This window comes from Maylandia zebra, linkage group LG15 (assembly GCF_041146795.1).
Source record: "Maylandia zebra isolate NMK-2024a linkage group LG15, Mzebra_GT3a, whole genome shotgun sequence".
NCBI classification, from domain to species: Eukaryota; Metazoa; Chordata; class Actinopteri; order Cichliformes; family Cichlidae; genus Maylandia; species Maylandia zebra.
The window spans coordinates 22,669,631-22,680,692 of NC_135181.1; the positions used below are offsets into that span (position 1 = coordinate 22,669,631).

General features: G+C 40.3%; 1 long non-coding RNA gene across 2 annotated transcripts; it reads left to right on the top strand.

The window, feature by feature from the left end:
- Positions 1-4,582: 4,582 nt before the first annotated feature.
- On the top strand, positions 4,583-7,368 carry LOC112436066 (uncharacterized). Of its 2 annotated transcripts, XR_013093325.1 has the most exons (5): positions 4,585-4,713; positions 4,818-4,921; positions 4,998-5,327; positions 5,446-5,704; positions 6,677-7,368. It is a non-coding gene; the product is annotated as an uncharacterized LOC112436066 (long non-coding RNA). The 2 variants fall into 2 exon arrangements; XR_013093324.1 differs by having other exon boundaries at positions 4,583-4,921; positions 6,677-7,367.
- The last annotated feature ends 3,694 nt before the right edge of the window (positions 7,369-11,062 follow it).

The following is an 11,062-nucleotide window of genomic DNA, read 5'->3' on the forward strand; positions in this document are numbered from 1 at the left end:
TTGTTGCTGAAGTGGTCTTCAATCCTCCACTTGTATGCTGCCTTGGCCTTTCTGATACCTTTTTTTTTTCAGGTCAGATCTGGCTGCACTGTACTGCATACCATCAACGGATCTGAAAGCAACATCACGTTGCTTCAGCAGGACCTGGATCTCTTTAGTCATCCAGGGTTTCTGGTTGGAATACACCTGGAAACGTTTATCCGCAGTGGCACTGTTGACACAGAAGTTAATATATGAGAGCACTGATGTTGTGTGTGCATGTGATGCACCTTCTGACAGGGTTTTCACAGTCTTTGTGGCTGGGGAGGCTCTCCTCCTAACAGGAGTGTATGCAGGGATTAGCAGCATGCACATGTGGTCTGACAAACCTAGATGTGATTGATTGATTGATTGATTGGTAATTTATTTCAACATGTGAACAATATACAAGTACATTTAGAAAAGAAATGAGAGAAAAAAAAATATACTATACTAATTACATACAAAAAAACATTCTGATTAATTTACATGTTGAAAGGGAGTGGGAAGAAGTATACACTTATTTAATCCCACCCCTGTCCCATAAATTATCAGTGAATATTTAGTCAGCTTCCTTACTGATATAATTTGTAATAAAAATAGTGAACAGATTTCTGATATACTATATACTATAATATCACATCATGAATTTTTTGTTTGTTTGTTTTTAAATAGAGACATTCACTTAATTTAAATATTTTCCTTTTCTTTATAGATCGAGAAGATCATATTTTTATAACTCTTTTTGAACAGTTTTATGTTTGGACATTGCTTTAATTCCATATTCAGTTTGTTCCATAGTTTCACTCCTTGAATAGAAACACAAAAGCCTTTTCTTGTAGTACGTACCTTCATTGTTTTGAAGTTACAAAAACCCCTTAAATTATAACTTCCTTCTTTCAAAAAAAACATACTCTGAATATTACCTGGCAGTTCTTTATTTTTTGCTTTGAATAGAATTTGTGCTGTTTGGAATTTCACTATATCGTCAATTTTCAATATTTCAGACTGCAAAAATAGTGAGTTTGTATGTTCCCTATAACCTGCATTGTGGATGATTCGAATTGCTTTCTTTTGAAGAGTAAAAAGTGAATGTAATGTGGTTTTATAGTTATTGCCCCAGACCTCTGCACAATAGCTTAAGTATGGTGAAACCAGTGAACAGTAGAGAATATGAAGTGATGTTCTGTCGAATACCTGTTTTGCCTTGTTTAGTACTGCAATGCTTCGTGATACTTTGGAATGAATATATCTTACGTGAGCTCTCCAGTTAAGTTTTTCATCTATTATTACCCCCAGAAATTTATTTTCACTGACTCTTTCAATATCAACACCATTTATTTGAATCTTTGCATTTGTATTTAAACTACTATTTCCAAATAACATAAGTTTAGATTTATTCAAATTTAATGATAATTTGTTTTTATCAAGCCAGAACTTCACTTTACTTATTTCATTAGTCATATCCTCCAATAAATTCTGCAGATCATCACCAGAGCAAAAAATGTTTGTATCGTCAGCAAAGAGAACCATTTTTAATACTTTGGACACTTTACAGATGTCATTAATGTACAAGTTGAAGAATTTTGGACCCAAAACTGACCCTTGGGGTACACCACAAGCAATGTCCATACATAAGGAGCAACCACCATTTATTTTCACAAACTGCTTTCTGTCACTTAAATAACTCCGGACCCAATCTAAAACTACCCCTCTGACACCATAACGTTCCAGTTTTCTTATTAATATATCATGATCTATAGTGTCAAATGCCTTTGTCAAGTCTATGAATAACCCAGCCACATATTGCTTTTTGTCTATGGAATTTGTGATGTATTCTATTGAATCTAATAGTGCCGATGATGTTGATCTGCTTGATCTGAATCCGTACTGACTCTCAGTGAGTAGTTTATGTTTATCTATAAATTTTTCCAGTCTGTTTTTAAACAGTTTTTCAAGAACTTTTGAGAATTGAGGTAGTAAAGAGACAGGCCTGTAGTTTGTGAAATGGTGTTTGTTGTAGAGGGGTTGCTCTGTAGCCTTTTTGGATGTTGCCGTAGGCTTTATCCAGTGTGTTTTCCCCCCTTGTTGCACATTTAATATGCTTTTCAAATCTGGGAAATACTGACCTTAAGTCGGCATGGCTGAAGTCCCCAGCTATAATGTACTGCACTGGGAATGAAATGGATAAATCTTCTCAGTGAAATTTTAGGTTTTATCTTTGTTTGGATCAAAACCTTGACTCTGCCCCCCAAGTGGCTCCAGCACATGGCACCATCGTGCCATGTGCTTTAAATTGTGATCTAAATGCATGGTGGTGCCAAACATTTTTTATACCTTTATTTAATCTTTTTGTGTTATTTCAGATATTACATTATGTGGAATAGAAACAAATAGAAATGCACAACATATACAACTGCTGTATCTGTCAGAGACAAAAAAAATCCACACATACAGCAACTGGAACACAAAAAATGAGAAAATACACAAATACATTAATCAAAATTCTTCCTGTAGAGTGTGAGTGAGAGAGAGAGAATTCCTGCTTCCTTGTCACAAATGTACATGATAATGAGGACAGGAAGCTGCGGCGATGCCCCTCAGAAGCCTGGAAGCAGAAAGAGATGGAACCAGGACAAACATGCCATCCACAGCCCCCAAGAGTAACAAAGATCTGAGGCCACACATCCCAGGGACATCCATGATCCCATTCCAGCAGGAGAAGAATGGAGGCCCCAGATATGAGTCAAGAGTGGGGTCCCAGGACCACCCAGCACAAACCTGCCCCCGACAAGGGCGAAGTCCAGGCCAACCCAAGCCACCAAGGAAGCATACCAACAGCCATGCACCCCACCAACACGCATCTGCATCCCAGGGAGGGGCAAAAGCATCCAGCGCCAAGTGGTGACCATGTCCCACCTGGGCCAAGGTCCAGCAAGCCTAAGACCAACGACTAGCCATGCGCACACAAACACACACAACATTCATTCATTCACTGTCACACACCCACTAGTGGCACACAGAAAGACAAGGACATGTGCACACATTGACCCCCTCTCCTATGCCGCCCTGAACAAGCAGCAAGGATGAAGCCAAAGTGAACCACAAGACCCCCGTGAGTGTGAAATAACCATATAGGAAAATGCCTCCTCCCCCACCCCCCGACACACACACACTTATTGTTAAAGGCGTTATTTGAAGTTGATGTACAGCTAGTGCTTTAACATTTCCACATCCCTTTACCACTACTTCTTTTTCAAGTACACATCAAGCTCTGACAGTTCATTTTTGTTCCTCAACACTAACCTGAGTGTTTCAAAATGGTGGGAAACCAGTTCAGTCACACACTCAGTGTGCTAATCCTTTGTGGCTAATGAAAATTAACAAATGGGCTGCTGTCAGTGTGTGTGGGGCCAGTGTGCAGAGGATTTTCATTGACCCATCGGTCAAAAGTGTGTCGGCCAACTAGACAAATGCTCTTCTATGCCCTGCTCTTGTGAGTGAGTACTGCTCTTGCTTTGGTGTCATGACTTTTGCTAATTCACATATATGGACTTAGTGTTTTATTAAAATAAACAAACTTCTACTTTGTTTTTGGACATTGTGTGCTAACACTGTTACAACTTTCATTATCATCATATTATCAGTTTCACTTTTGTTGATTGTAGACTTTCACTCTGTCAAACAGCTTATTTTAAGCTGTGCTGTATATTAGTTTGAAATCAGAAATCCACTCAAATTCATCTGTAAAAGAAAAAAAAATCAGCAAATATACAAATACTGGTAAAATTCAAAGCAAATGCAAATTATCTCTTGGTGTACTTTTAAAATGTCTAGAGGACATTCAGTTTGTGGCAGATCTGTGTTTCTCACAGATGTTTGGCCATCATTAGAGGTTAACACCATCAGAGCTCTGCTGCTGTTGTGCCCACATTCTCACCAAAACACTTCCCCTTCAGTTCTCAGGAAAAAAAAGAGCAGTAAGTATTTACACAATTGCATTCATCATCTTCTCCTTTTTTAAGGCATCAAACACGTCACAAATAAGCTACACACTCATTTTAAATTTGCAGGGTTTTTGACAGTCTGGTGTGACCTTTGACCTCTAATTTTCTTTGGTTCATGTAGTTATTAGAAACAACAGAATGCTATGAAGGTGGTGAGATGATAACCACAGGAAGTCAGAACAGCCTCTACAAGAAGCTCTGTTTCAGAGACTGTGACTGTCATTTTTGTGAAAAGCAGGAAGGAGAAAGACAGACAATGACGACTCAGTTCAAATGGATTAATGTCATGATCCGGAGTCTGCGACTCCGTGTTTGTTTAGTTTATTAGTATTCTGTGGTTTTGGTTACCTTGGGTGTTTATACTCTTCTGTTTCATGGTTCATGTTCCTATGTTCTGTGTCCCCCAGTCTGTGTTAAGTTGGTGTGTTATGTCATTGCGTGTATGTGTTTCCTGTTTTATTGTGAAGGTCTGCATCTTATGTGAGTGTTTCAGTTTGTCTCCCTACTCTCGTCACGTGATCACTCCCAGCTGTGTTCCCACCTATATGTAATCTCCCTGTGTTCTCTGAGTGTATTTAAGTTGTGTCTTCTGTCATAGTAATTGCTGGTTCGTCTGTGTTGTTTCCCCTCGGTCTCCCTGCGTCTTCCCGTATGTATTTCTCCGGACCTCCCTGCATCCTCGTTTCTGGTTTGTCTTATTAGTTTACCCAGTTTAGGTTTCCAGTTTCATGTTTTGTCGCCACCGTTGTTTGTACTTACCCACCTCTGTGAATAAACACTCACCTGCACCAGAGCTGCCGCCTTTTGGTCCCTTTCTACAATTCCACACGGCTTGCCCCGGCAATCCGTGACAATTAAAGTCTTTTCATCAGTTTTACTAATGCTTCAAGTAACAGGTAAGAATACAAATACATTTATAAATGAAATTAGAAAAGTCAAGTTTACACAATTGATTTGATTTTATCTTCACAGCAGCAGCAGTTGAAGACTCTGAATTTATTATCAGGGATGAAGGTGAGGTCACTTTGTCATGTGAAAATGTGACAGATGATCGAGATAAATGTGACAGAACTACCTGGCTCTTCAGTAAATCACACACAGCGACAATAACACTGTTTGAACACGGGGAGATTCACCAAGAGGCCAAAAATAAATCAGACAGACTGAGTGTTACAGCAAAATGTTCTCTGGTTATAAAGAAGCTCACAGCTGAGGATGTTGGTCAGTACACCTGCAGAAGGTTCAACAAATCAGGACAAAAAGAAGGTTCAGACTCTGTAGCTGAGCTGTCTGTTGTTAACCGTGAGTATTTCATCATAATGTTTTCAGATTGTTTGAACATCAAACTGAAACATTACAATAACTATAATTACAGTGATGATTACTGTAAATGTTATTCTTGTTCTCTTTTCTTTAACAGTAACTGAACATAAGGATGATGACACAGTGACATTAAACTGCTCTGTGTCCACATATAAAAAATGCAAATACTACACTGTGAAGTGGCTCTATGGTAACAAAGACCTGAGGATGTCACAGTCTGCCTGCTCAGCCAGTGTGATCAAGATTTGATCACATTTACACATCCAAGAGTTCTGGAATGTTGAAGTGCCAAGTGACACATGGTGGAGACGTGCAGGAATTTATCTTCAGGATTCAATCTTTTGACCAGGAAATAGGTGAGAATGCAATTAGTTCTTACAGTAACTTCATCTGTTATGAAATGTAAACTGTTCTATGTGATTTTAAGATTTCATTTACAGATTTTTACTTTGAGAGTGTCTTCAGAAGATAAAATAGCAGCACTGTTCTGTGTTTAATCAGGCTTACGTTATCATGATAGAGAAACACTAGTCTTGTGTTCCTTATGAGCAGGCAGGGAATCTAATAGCTATTGAATCCCTGAAATCAGGCCGTGTGACTTAAGTGCTACTAACTGTTCGTACTCCTCGCTAGACCCCAGCAGCTCTTCTTCCCGAGGCACCACCACACAAAAAATGACTCTTTATCACTTCTGAGGGGTTGAAGGCTGCTGATCTAATATTTGCTCACATTGTTCTGTCATAATGGATTCAATGGGGGAGAGTGTGATGTCTGAGCAAAAAAAACTAAACACAATCTAAAAAACAATAGAGATTAGCTCAACATATCATGGCGGACACTAAGTACTGAGACAATGACTAACATACGAACTTGACAGAGAAGGGAAGGAAAAAGAACAAAAGACTAAACCAAATAACCTCAAAACAGACTTGAGACTCAAGCTACTTGAACAAATGTTACCAAAGTACAAACAAACTAAGAACCACACGGAGCATTAAATACTACAGAGAATTCAAAAGTAAGTAAACCTGTATTCATAAAATTCAGCGCTTTCAATAACTTCATCTGTTACGACTATTAAACTATTCTGTGTGGTTTTAAGATGTCATTTGCATTTATACACTTTGAGGAATATCCTGCAGAGAGGTTGTAATGGGGGCAGAAGCAAAAAGAGAAGTCAGGTTCATGATGTTATAGATCTACAGCAACATAGATTTTATCTAAACATAACCAGAATCTTCCATTTGATTGTTGAGGGGGCTTTTGTTGAGAAAAGAACAGAAAACTATATTTAAAGTATTTTAATGTGTTTTTTATTTTCTTTCCAGGCTGGTGCTGGTGGAGGTTCATCATTGTGGCTGTGGGTGTAGCAACACTCATAACGGGTTCAGTTTTCATGTTAAATTCTTCTATTTATTCAATGCTCATGTTCATTATAGTTTAGGCACAAAATGTGATTTATTTAATGGTGTTAATGTAATGTCATGGATGTCTTTACAGTTTATCACTTTTAGTTTGTGCTACATTGATGCCCAAAGATCACAAAAGCTATATCATGTTGAAATCTAATGTCCAGAGAGTGAATGAGTTTGTCATCATGCTGTATGTCACAGGTATGTAATGATGAAAATTTCGACAGTGAAATATGGAAGTAGAAGATCTGATGGACACTGACTGATCCTTCTGCGTCTGTCAGACTTCAGTAATGTGATGGAAAATGTTAAGATTCTGTGCTTCTCTTTGTTATACAGGCCTAACTGAAATGAACGATGCATCTCAGTGTGTTTGTCTCCATATTATTTCGTAATACAAGACATACAGGGAGTGCAGAATTATTAGGCAAATGAGTATTTTGTCCACATCATCCTCTTCATGCATGTTGTCTTACTCCAAGCTGTATAGGCTCGAAAGCCTACTACCAATTAAGCATATTAGGTGATGTGCATCTCTGTAATGAGAAGGGGTGTGGTCTAATGACATCAACACCCTATATCAGGTGTGCATAATTATTAGGCAACGTCCTTTTCTTTTGGCAAAATGGGTCAAAAGAAGGAGTTGACAGGCTCAGAAAAGTCAAAAATAGTGAGATATCTTGCAGAGGGATGCAGCAGTCTCAAAATTGCAAAGCTTCTGAAGCGTGATCATCGAACAATCAAGCGTTTCTTTCAAAATAGTCAACAGGGTCGCAAGAAGCGTGTGGAAAAACCAAGGCGCAAAATAACTGGCCATGAACTGAGAAAAGTCAAGCGTGCAGCTGCCAAGATGCCACTTGCCACCAGTTTGGCCATATTTCAGAGCTGCAACATCACTGGAGTGCCCAAAAGCACAAGGTGTGCAATACTCAGAGACATGGCCAAGGTAAGAAAGGCTGAAAGACGACCACCACTGAACAAGACACACAAGCTGAAACATCAAGACTGGGCCAAGAAATATCTCAAGACTGATTTTTCTAAGGTTTTATGGACTGATGAAATGAGAGTGAGTCTTGATGGGCCAGATGGATGGGCCCGTGGCTGGATTGGTAAAGGGCAGAGAGCTCCAGTCCGACTCAGACGCCAGCAAGGTGGAGGTGGAGTACTGGTTTGGGCTGGTATCATCAAAGATGAGCTTGTGGGGCCTTTTCGGGTTGAGGATGGAGTCAAGCTCAACTCCCAGTCCTACTGCCAGTTTCTGGAAGACACCTTCTTCAAGCAGTGGTACAGGAAGAAGTCTGCATCCTTCAAGAAAAACATGATTTTCATGCAGGACAATGCTCCATCACACGCGTCCAAGTACTCCACAGCGTGGCTGGCAAGAAAGGGTATAAAAGAAGAAAAACTAATGACATGGCCTCCTTGTTCACCTGATCTGAACCCCATTGAGAACCTGTGGTCCATCATCAAATGTGAGATTTACAAGGAGGGAAAACAGTACACCTCTCTGAACAGTGCCTGGGAGGCTGTGGTTGCTGCTGCACGCAATGTTGATGGTGAACAGAACAAAACACTGACAGAATCCATGGATGGCAGGCTTTTGAGTGTCCTTGCAAAGAAAGGTGGCTATATTGGTTGCTGATTTGTTTTTGTTTTGTTTTTGAATGTCAGAAATGTATATTTGTGAATGTGGAGATGTTATATTGGTTTCACTGGTAAAAATAAATAATTGAAATGAGTATATATTTGTTTTTTGTTAAGTTGCCTAATAATTATGCACAGTAATAGTCACCTGCACACACAGATATCCCCCTAAAATAGCTAAAACTAAAAACAAACTAAAAACTACTTCCAAAAACATTCAGCTTTGATGTCTGTGAAGGTTCTCAGTCATCCAGGTCATCGTAGTCAAAGGAGCTTGCAAAGAAAAGCGTCTGGACTTCTTTAAGTTGCTTGAAGACGTTTCCCCTCTCATCCGAGAAGCTTCTTCAGTTCTAAGGTCAAATGGTGGAGAGTCCCAGATATAAACCTAGTGGGAGTTTCCCCCCACAGAGGGACAAAAGGACCCCCTGATGATCCTCTAATCGCCTGAGCCAAGGTGTGAAACTGGGTGTGGGTCCCAATCAGCCAGAGTTTCGGGTGTGTTCATTGTGAAACCTGGCCCCACCTTATCATGCGAATTCCTGAGGTCAGATGGCCCAGGATGTGAGTGGGCGTTAAGGCGTCTGGAAAGGGATCTCAAAACTGGATTATAGATGGCAGAGAGTTGGTGTCGTAAACCACCGCCTCTGTTCAAAGATGGTCGCTCACAGTGGACATAGATGGCTTCTTTCACTCCTCTTTCAAACCATCTGTCCTCTCTGTCCAAAATGTGAACATTGGCATCCTCGAAAGAGTGTCCTTTATCCTTAAGATGCAGATGGACTGCTGAGTCTTGTCCTGTGGAGGTGGCTCTTCTGTGTTGTGCCATGCGCTTGTGAAGTGGCTGTTTGGTCTCTCCAATGTAGAGGTCTGAGCATTCCTCGCTGCACTGTACAGCATACACCACATTGTTAAGTTTGTGTTTTGGCGTTTTGTCTTTCGGGTGAACCAGATTCTGTCTGAGCGTGTTGCTGGGTCTGAAATACACTGGGATGTCATGCTTGGAGAAAACTCTCCTGAGTTTCTCTGATACACCGGCTACATGGGGGATGACAATGTTGTTCGTCTGTCCTTCTTATCCTCCCTCGCTGGTGTCTGGTCTTCTTTTCTGTGCCTCTTTGCTGACTTTAAGAACGCCCATTTAGGATAGCCACATGTTTTGAGTGCTTCCTTTACATATGTGTGTTCCTTCTTTTTTCCTTCAGGCTTAGAGGGAACATGTTCTGCCCGGTGGTGTAGGGTCCTAATTACTCCAAGTTTGTGTTCCAAAGGGTGATGGGAGTCAAACAGGAGGTACTGGTCCGTGTGTGTGGGCTTCCGGTAAACTTCGATGTTGAGTTTGCCATTCTCTTCAATGTGCACGGCGCAGTCCAGGAAAGGCAAACAGTTGTCCTTTGTGTCTTCCCTGGTGAACTTGATGTTTTTATCCACAGCGTTAATGTGCGCAGTGAAGGATTCCACTTCTTGTGTCTTGATTTTGACCCAGGTGTCGTCCACATATCTGTACCAGTGGCTGGGTACTCTTCCTTTGAAAGAGCCAAGAGCCTTCCTTTCCACTTCCTCCATGTAAAGGTTGGCTACAATAGGTGACACGGGGGAGCCCATGGCACAGCCATGTTTTTGTCTGTAAAAGCCTTTGTTGTACTTGAAATATGTAGTGGTGAGGCAGAGGTCTAACAGTGTGCAGATCTGATCGGGTGTGAAGTTGGTCCTGTCCTCCAAGGAGCTGTCTTCTTGTAGTCGTTTTCTGACAGTCTCCACGGCCTCCGTGGTGGGTATGCAAGTGAAGAGAGAGACTACATCAAAGGACACCATGGTTTCATCTGGATCCAGGGTAAGTTTCTCTCCACCATTTGACCTTAGAACTGAAGAAGCTTCTCGGATGAGAGGTGAAACGTCTTCAAGCAACTTAAAGAAGTCCAGACGCTTTTCTTTGCAAGCTCCTTTGATTCAGCTTTGATATTAATGAGTTTTTTGGGTTCATTGAGAACATGGTTGTTGTTCAATAATAAAATTATTCCTCAAAACTACAACTTGCCTAATAATTCTGCACTCCCTGTACTCAGCTGCATGTAATGTTCTGACTGTATTCTGTGACTGTGGCAGGTAGATAAGGTGTTTCTATAAATGATTCGATTCTTGTTTTTATTCTTAATCTAAAGAAATACAGACTGCTGCTGTACTCTGTGTTGTTGTTTGTCTTTGCAACGGCAAATAAAAAACCTCAGAAAATCTGTTTGTGAAGACTGATTTATTTCAAATTAACAGAACAAACTTGTGTCAGTGATTTCTGGGTTTGACTGGGGTCGACAAAGCAGCGACCAATCATTCTGGAAGGCAGCCTTTCCAGCCGCACAAGATGGGATTTCGAGATTACGTGCACCAGACTGAAGTAACTGGACATTTATAACCTTGGGAAAAACGTACAACACAACACGATATAGTAACTTAAATTAATAAGTGTTAATAGTAATAATAGTAATAAAATTATGAATAAGTGTATGTGTATTGCACACTGTTATTATTGCACATTAATTATTGTTGCACTTTGTTATAATTATAAATATTGTTATTGTATTCATGTGCACACATTGACCTATGCCGCCCTGAACGAGCAGCAAGGATGAAGCCAAAGTGAACCACAAGACCCCCATGAGTGTG